Consider the following 9683-nt stretch of genomic DNA (forward strand, 5'->3'; position numbering starts at 1 on the left):
CAAAATGTTGCAGAAATGTGTTTTTGTTAATAATGTAGGTGTTGTGTAGATTTGTTTTTGTCAAATAAAACACTTGTATTGATGAATGGAGCTGAATCAATAAACTCAGACAACACCACATTGGTATTAAATTGTATTAAAGTGCTGTCAACATGTAGATTGTGTGTCAGTGTTTTCTTATTTTACAAATACGAAGATAAAAATTATGTTGGAGGGTTTTTTTTTTATGCTAATCAGTGTTGGGAACGTTACTTTACAAAAGTAATTAGTTATAGTTGCTCACTAGTGGTTCCAAAAAGTAACTGCATTAGTCACTGAATTACTCTATAATGAAAGTAACTCAATTTTACCAAGTAAAGTAACTATTTGTGTTACTGTTAAAAAAAAAAGTTGCTATATGTCAAAGAATTCCAATTTTTTAGATGCATGTATCGTTGTGAGGTGCTTCATAAAATTAGAATCGCTTACAACGGATGTCGACAAAGTCTTCATTCCTAGATATAATGTACACTTCACATGCACGTTCTTGCCTTTGACCACAATTAGTTTAAAGTGTTTGTATCACCACCTTAAAAATGACAACTTTTCATCACGACTGCTCCACGCTTGCCATCTCTGCTGCTTCATCAAATCTGTAGTGTGTGTGTGTGTGTGGCGCGTGTGCTGGCACATGAGTAAAAACATTGGCTCTGATTGGCTACCATGAAACATGACGCCGCCTTAGCCAATCATAATCGCTCACTTTGTCTTTAACCCACCTCCTCACTACAGCTGAGTAAGAAGCCAGGGTTGCTTTCGGATCACAGTTTATTCAATCAATACATGTAACGCACTGCATTTAACGTTCAGTAACGATAACGGCATTGTAACGGCATAAAAAGTAATTAGTTAGATTACCCCGTTATTGAAAAACAAACGCCGTTACCTAACGCCGTTATTCCAAAAGGCGTTAGTTAACGGCGTTATGTCCCTGGTTAAACAAAGCCTGGTACCAGTAGGTAGTATAGACTACAGCAGAACCGTAGACATTTCGTGTGTACATGGTGACAAACATATTTATCCAAAAGTGATCTTACCATTACCATTGATGATCAACCCTATCTTATGACAGTAGAGGTGGTTGGAAATCCACCTGTTGATGTCATTTTGGGGTGTGACTTACCTGTTCTTTTAGATTTGCTACATGACAATGAAAGGAGGGTTGATACTGTTGTGGAAAAACCCAGAGTATTGGATGCAAATGTCAATGTTTCGTGCCCTGTTATTACCAGAGCCCAAGCGAAAGCTGGTGTCCAACCACTCCCAGACCTCGACAGTAGTCTGTGTGACGGTGGCACTAAGGGGCCAAGAAAATCACACCGCCAACGGCACTTTGACAAACAACTAATGTTATCTCCACCAGTCAGGATTTGTTAGGTGAGAAAATGTGGGATGTACATGAAAATATTTCTGAGCTGCAAAAGTGAAGAGGATGCTCCAGAAGTTTGTAGACGATACAGGAAAGGACTGGGATTGCTGGCTGCCTTTCCTGCTTTTTTGCTTATCGGGAAGTTCCTCAAGCATCAACAGGTTTTTCACCGTTTGAGATGTTGTATGGTTGGGATGTGCGGGGACCCCTTGATCTTCTCCGTAAAGGGTGGGAAGCCCCTTCAACCCGGACCAGCGACAAAGGAGTGGTCCAGTATGTGATGGAGATACGAGAGTGGCTTGGAAAGTATCTAGAGGAGGCAGAGGTCAACCTACGTGAAGCTCAGAAAAGCCAGAAGACTTGGTATGACCAACAGGCTCGCCACCGAGAGTTCCGGGACAGAGGGTACTACTGCTCCTTCCTTCCTCAACCAGCAAACTCCTGGAAAAATGGCAAGGTCCCTGTACCATTACATGGAAGATGGGTCCAGTCACCTATGAGGTCCACCAATCAGAGAAGAGAAGAAAAGACAAAAACAGATATACCACGTGAACTTTCTAAAGTGGAAAGAACGTCCAGACCAGTCCCTTGGGATGGCTATGCTGCTCCTGAGCCGCCTGGTTCTCCAATCCTGGCTCATCTGACTCCAGTACAAGCTGACCAGCTTCTCCAGGTCTTCAAGCAGACTTCATCACTGTTTTCGGGCAGCCCTTGAAAAACAGCAGTGGTTGAGCATTTCATCCGCCTGAAGGAGGGCCAACTGATCCACCAACAACAAAGTTCCTCTGGAGAAGTCAAGCCAACCCTTTACAGCATTTAGGACACCAGCTGGCCCTTTCCAAGTAATACAGTAATGCCGTTTGGTCTCCATGGGGCACCAGCCACCTTCCAGAGATTAATGGATGGGGTTCTTCAGGAGTGTGGACACAGCAGTGCTGCGTGCCTTGATGATATTGTAATACAGCTATGACTGTGAAACAGTCTTTACCAAGCTGAAGACCTTGCTGTGTTCCTCACCTGTCCTAAAAAGCCCAGATTTTAACCAAAAGTTCCTGGTTCAAGTAGATGCATTAGCAGTGGGCCTTGGAGCAGTTTTGTCGCAAGGAGAACCTGGTAAAGACTGTCCCATCCTGTATCTGAGTCGCAAACTACAGCCACGAGAAACCAGGTATTCCACTGTGGAAAAGGACGGCTTGGCCATCAAGTGGGCATTGGTGAGCCCGCGATACTACCTGCTTGGAAGAGAGTTTGACCTGGAAACAGATCACCGTGCTTTTACCTGGATCAACTCAATGAAAGATCAAAACACTCGCCTGACCCGATGGTATCTTTCTCTTCAGCCGTTCATGTTCCTCATCCGACACCGATCAGGAAAGACGAATGTGGTGACTGACTACCTGTCAAGGTTTCTGCACATCGGTAACCTCCCGGAGGAGAGGGATGATGTGATGGAGCAGGTCTGTCACTGACCGCGGTCAGCGCGCACACACACACACACACACACACACACGCCCATACACGCAGCGCAGAGCAAAGACAGCTCTAAAGCAGACACGTCATTCTCCAAACTTTTCCCTTCTGGCAGCCATTCTGGGTGCATACTGTCAAATACATAGCAAAACCTCTCGCTATGAATGGGGAGCACTTGGAAGCTCTAATGGTAAAATGCATACATTCAAAGCGCTCTTACCCTTAGTCGTCCCATGTATGGATGAGGAAACGGAGCACCTTACTTCTACCTTTTTTATAGTTTATTGATACCGCTAAATGGTCACATGATGCGCGTAATTGACATATACATATTTCCTGTGGGAAAATAAGCGTTATTTGGTGTTTTGATTTAATTTAAAACAGGTAATTAAAAAGCCTATGAATTAATGATGGGGATGACAAAGTTTTATTTAAAAGAAACTATTCTATGGGAAAAATAAATCAAGAAAATGATGACACCCAGTAGGAGGGGTTTTTGCTTTAAATACACGCTGCTATGGCCTAGTGCAGGGGTCTGCAACCTGCGGCTCTGGAGCCTCATGTGGCTCTTTGACACTTTTGCGATGGCTCCCTATAGCTTTTTTTGTTGATGATGAATGACATTAACTTCAAATAAAATTATGACAAAACAGTTGGTTAACCTAAAACTAAATCACATTGTGCAATAACTCTGGAACCTCCCTACATCACCTCCTGCAACATCCACAGACCATCAACTTTTCTTGCACCTGTGGCTAAGCTTAAGTTTTAAATCCCTGGTGAAGATAGCTAAACCAACAAAAACACAATCCTGGAAGAAAATAGAGATTTTATTTGTGTGAGGAAACATATATTTAACTGTTAACATGCCAGCTTAATATGCATGCTTGATATGTTGCAAGAAATTAGCAATTAGCATTAGTTGATCGACATGATCATGTGTTATCAAATTCAAGCTTATTTTTGTAGCTCATCAAATTCAATAACTCGTAAAATTATTCGATATCATTTTAACTGTATAGAATTTTATAAACTGTATTGTCTTCATTGAGAAAGGTTTTTTTCGGCTCCGGAAGGTCTTTAATCCAGGTCAGATTAAGCAAAATGGCTCCTTTAAGAGTAAAGGTTGCAGACCCCTGGCCTAGTGAGAAGAATTACAGAGAAACACCAGGTTTGATGAGTTGGTCTGATGAGTCATGGAAGGACACTTATTCATCCTGTTTCTTTTTGGTTCATTGTAAATATTGTAAATAGTCTGTTTTTTCATCATTGTTTTTTTTGTGTGACACCTTTGGAGGCCGGCTGTAAATAAATGACACCTCACTAAATCTTCTGATTACGCCTGTGTTTTGCCAACTCTTTGGAGTGTTTTTGGAAGAACCCCGCCACAGATTATTTTTTCCGTTAGAGCACTGATTCCTTGAAAGATTTTTTGCGGAAACATGGTATTGGTCTCTAAGGAAGAAATGTTGAGTTAGCTGTTCAAGATAATGCTGCTGAAAATTCAGGTTTTACATCATCAAAATCTGAGGATTCACAAAAACAAAAAAGGAGTTAAATTGGAAGACAAAATAAAAAAAAATTAGAGGAGAAGGTTTTCAAAGATAAAAATCCATCTGCAGAAAAAGAAATGTTACTGTTAAAAGCGTAGTATAATAAAGAATCTGCAGACCAGGCGACCTCTAATATTATAAGGCTAAATCAAACTTTTTACGAGCAAGGGGAGAAGCCTGGCAAAATCTTAGCTTTGCAAACTAAACAACAGGAGGCCCAAAAAAACATTTCCTCCATAGTAAATTCAAATAGAATGTCAGGAGTGGACCAAAAGAAAATAAATATAGAGTTCAAAAATGATTTTGGAAAACTGTATGATTCTAAGGAATGTGTAGATCTTAGTTTCCATAACGCGTTTCTGGATAAGTTAGCCATTCCCTCTATTACAGATGATTTTAATGAACAATTGGAAGCCATTATCAGTGAATAGAAATAAAAAGGGTGATTGACAACATGTGTCTCAGAAAGAAAGCTGGTCCTGATGGGTTTCCAATCGACTTTTATAAGAAATTCTTAAATAAAATAATAAAGCCAATGCTATAGAAATGAATCGAGAAGCATGTAATAATGGTAGCCTTCCTCACTCAATGACTTGTGCATTAATTGTCCTTTTACCTAAACCTGGGAAACCAAATAATAAATGTGAGAATATGAGGACAATAAGTTTGCTTAACTTGAGATTTGAAAATACTCTGTAAATTGCTGGCAATGCGTTTACAAGACTTCCTTCTATCAGTCATCCATAGAGATCAAAATGGTTTTATTTTAGGTCGCCAAGGTCTGCAATGTACGTAGGGTTCTGAACATTATTCATGGCTATGATGACGCTGCAGATAAGGTGCTCCTCTTTCTTGACACTGAGAAGATATTCAATAGAGTTGAACCCTTAGATTGTAAATGATCAATATAGCAAAGTGAACCCTGAGAAAGCTCTAGAGTAAAATAATGATGATAATAATAATAATTGGCTCAATTTAAGCATTAAATAAATAAATACTATGTAAATTATAAATGTATTTATAAAAATCTAGGTAAGTAGTCATATATCAACAATCCCCATAAAACCAGGTTTGGAATGTTTGCATTATTTAAATCTCATATATCAAAAATAATGTCTATGTGTGAACTGCCTCGGTTTGTGAGAGGAACTGATGAAGGAACATCCAGGTGATTAAGATGAGCTCAGATTCTAATAGAAAGTTTATCAAGCACACAAAGCCTTTCATCAAGTTTGATTTCTTATAATTTATTTTTATTTAAATATATGAATAAATGAAAGCAGTCAGTGTTAACACTACACTACTACTGCTGTCTCATTCTGTGCTATGGTGATGAACAGCTGGAACAGTCTGATTCTCCTCTGAAGTGAATCTGCAATCACACACAAGACATTTTACAGACATGAGTACAGTAATTCACATCTATTTTTACATTAAACATTAGTTCAGTGTCTTTCTGTGTAAAGGAGAGGCTTTGCTTACGTTGTTTTGGTTAATAGTCTTCCTTTCCTCTGCTGATGTCTCCTCCTGGGGCTGATTGGGGACACTTTTGGATGCTGGTGCTCCCGTCCTCCATCTTTCTTTTTCTCCATCAGTGGATGCTGGTGGTCAAGTCCAACATTTTACAGGCATTATTATAGTAATGTCAGTTTTTTACAATAAACATGTTCAGTGCCTTTCTGTGTAAATAAGATGCTTTGCTTACTTTGTTTTAGTAAATAGAAGTCTTTCTTCTCCTCCTCCATTGGTAGATGATGGCGCTCCTGTCCTCCATCTTCCTTGTCCTCCATCAGTGAATGATGGTGTTCCTGTCTGACATTTTACAGGCATTGTTAAAAAGTAATGTCTACTTTTACATTAAATATGTTCAGTGTAAACGAGAGGCTTTGTTTACTTTGTTTTTATGATTGATTGATAGAAGTCTTCCTTTATCGCCGCCCTGTGCTGATGTCTCATCATGAGGTTGGTTGTGGGACGCTGTAGACACTGGTGCTCCTCCATCTTTCTTCTCCTCCATCAGTGGATGCTGGCGTTCCTCTCCGGCATTTTACAGGCATTAGTAAAACGTGACGTCCAATTTTACAATAAACATGTTTTCGGTGTCTTTCTGTGTAAATGAGAGGCTTTGCTTACTTTGTTTTGATTAATAGTCTTTCTGTCCTCTGCTGGTGTTTCCTATGGCGGGTGATTGTGGCACACTGTAGTGGACATTTTACAGACATTAGTGTAAAGGAACATATATATATATATTTTTTACCAATGACAGCATTTTTACAATAAACAAGTGTTCAGTGTCTTTCTGTGTAAATGAGAGGCTTTGTTTACTTTGTTTTTATGATTGATTGATAGAAGTCTTCCTTTATCTCCGCCCTGTGCTGATGTCTCCTCATGAGGTTGGTTGTGGGACGCTGTAGACACTGGTGCTCCTCCATCTTTCTTCTCCTCCATCAGTAGATGCTGGCGTTCCTCTCTGGCATTTTACAGGCATTAGTAAAACATGACGTCCAATTTTACAATAAACATGTTTTCGGTGTCTTTCTGTGTAAATGAGAGGCTTTGCTTACTTTGTTTTGATTAATAGTCTTTCTGTCCTCTGCTGGTGTTTTCTCCTGCGGGTGTCTGTGGCACACTGTAGTGGACATTTTACAGGCATTAGTGTAAAGGAGTATATATATATATATATATATATTTTTTTTTTTTTTTACCAATGACAGCATTTTTACAATAAACAAGTGTTCAGTGTCGTTCTGTGTAAACGAGGGGCATTACTTACATTGTTTTGATTGATAAAAGTCGTCCTTTGTCTCCATTCCCTGCAGATGTCTCCTCCATCTTTTCTTTCTTCATTTTTTCTTCCCTGGTCCTTCTCACATGCTGGGAATAAAACTTTATCTCTAAACTCTTAACAACTCAACTAACCTAACATACTTAACTGTTTATGACAGTGAAGAGAGAGCCACGCCCACAGTGGCCCATCATAAAGAAACAAAAAATAAAATCCTTATCATCTAAAAAGGTCCAGGTGCCAGACGCTGCCCGGGACACCAGTCGCCCCACAAGACGCAAAGGCCAGCTGTGATTTATCACTAAAACAACTATTTACAAAAGTGGAAGATTATATACACAAGCCTTGGTGTGAACGTAACCAAAGCCTGAGCTAATCCCGCCAGACGCAAGGACTAGTTGTGGAAGATAAGTACGAACAGGGAACTCTGTTCATGGAGAAGAACAAGAAAACGACAGAAGACTCAAAGAGTCAAAAACTGTTACCCCACCTCAAACGCTTTGTCCCAGACTCACACCAAAGCTGGACCATGGAGGTTCCTCAGAACTTACCTGTGCTCTGACTGCTCTTCAACCTTAAGGGAGGGCCCAGCCTGGGTCCAAACCCAGAGGGTCAGCCCAGCGAGGGTCGGTCCAGTCTGAACCCAAGCCCGTAACCAACCCCGGAGGGTCGGACCAGCGAGGGTCGGTCCAGGGTGGAACCAAAACCGGAGGGTCCGCCCAGCCAGTGACTGAACCCTCAGGGTCGGCCCAGCCTGGGTCCAAACCTGGAGATAAGTCCCAGCCTGTGACCCCACCCTCAGGATCAGCCCAGCCAGTGACCAAACCCTCAGGATCAGCCCAGCCTGTGACCAAACCCTCAGGATCAGCCCAGCCTGTGACCAAACCCTCAGGATCAGCCCAGCCTGTGACCAAACCCTCAGGATTAGCCCAGCCTGTGACCAAACCCTCAGGATCAGCCCAGCCTGTGACCCCACCCTCAGGATCAGCCCAGCCTGTGACCCCACCCTCAGGGTTGGCCCAGCCTGTGATCCAACTTTCAGGGTCGACCCAGCCTGTGACCAAACCCTCAGGATCAGCCCAGCCTGTGACCCAACCCTCAGGGCCGGCCCAGCCTGTGACCCAACCCTCAGGGTTGATCCAGCCTGTGACCAAACCCTCAGGGTCGGCCCAGCCTGTGACCAAACCATCCGGGTCAGCCCAGCCTGTGACCCCAGCCTCAGGATTGACCCAGCCTGTGACCCAACCCTCAGGGTCGACCCAGCCTGTGACCCAACCCCCAGGGTTGGCCCCACCTGAAATAAACAAAGAAAAAAATGTTTAATGAACAGTGATATTTAAACACCTTTATTTCATTTTATTGTAAATATCAAGTCTTTAAAGCTATTTTTTTTACTGAAACATGTTTAGAACTTTTTCTAGTTGTATATTTAAATTGTTCTACAGTCTTGCTCTACATACAGAAACACCAAATGTTTTTCATGTTGTTTGTTTAATCTTTCAATTTAATTTCTGATCCCTTTCACTGAATGAATTTAAAATATCTTAATGGTCTTAGAAGTGGTCTCTAACAGTAGAGCGATTTGTCTGGATGTCATGAGCGGTGGGAGTTGTTGGGGGATGGAGGGGGGTGCTGCTGTCAGCACCGTGGTTGATGTAGGGTTGTGTGACCCCTAAGGATGGTGCATCAACGTCACAGATTTTCTCCTTGGGGCCTGGCCCGGGGCCTCCATCAGGTGGACTCTGTTGGCAACTGGGCTGGTTTGGTGTGGGCCTCCTGGGTTGGGAGGCTTGGGCTGTGCTCTCACATACCCTGCTGGTGCAGCAGTCCCCTCTTGGGCGATGTCCTCGTGTGCTGCGGTCTGTTACTAAGTGGTGTAGTTGTTTGTGTGGGGTCGCAACGTGGTTTGGCCCTGTTTGTGCACCTTGTCAGGCACTAAGTACTGAGCACTGAGGGCCAGGGTGACATGGGGTCGGAGGCAGTGGTTTAGGGCCCTCTTTGGATCTCAACTGATTTTACCAGGTTCTGATGGTGGCTTGTGGCATCCTTCTGGATGTCCTGCCATCGTCCCTGCCTCTGATCTTGTTCCCTCTGGGCCTCTGCTAACTCTGGGCGCGGTCACTGGTGGGCGCCTGCTGACTGCCCAACTGGCGTGGCGCTCATGGCCCATCAGATGGGGGCCTCACCCCTACTGCTGCGGTCCTGAGCGAGGGGAGGGGAAGGGGGATTCTTGTGTGGGCGTAAATAGGTGTGTCGAGATGCAGTCGGGGAGCCTCATGGTGGAGTCCTTTGGCTTGCTAGGGTGTGCTGGGGGAATAGGTGGGTACTGCTGTTTGGCCTTGGGTCGTTGGGGCATCTGGGGGGTGGCTTAGTCCCTGGGGGGAGGGGATGGTTCTGCTCAGGCGCCGCCTGCCTTGTTGGTCTTACGGGTCCGGGGCTGCGCTTCACAATAGCAACTATCATCAGT

The sequence above is a fragment of the Gouania willdenowi genome, chromosome 17 (assembly GCF_900634775.1).
Source record: "Gouania willdenowi chromosome 17, fGouWil2.1, whole genome shotgun sequence".
NCBI classification, from domain to species: Eukaryota; Metazoa; Chordata; class Actinopteri; order Blenniiformes; family Gobiesocidae; genus Gouania; species Gouania willdenowi.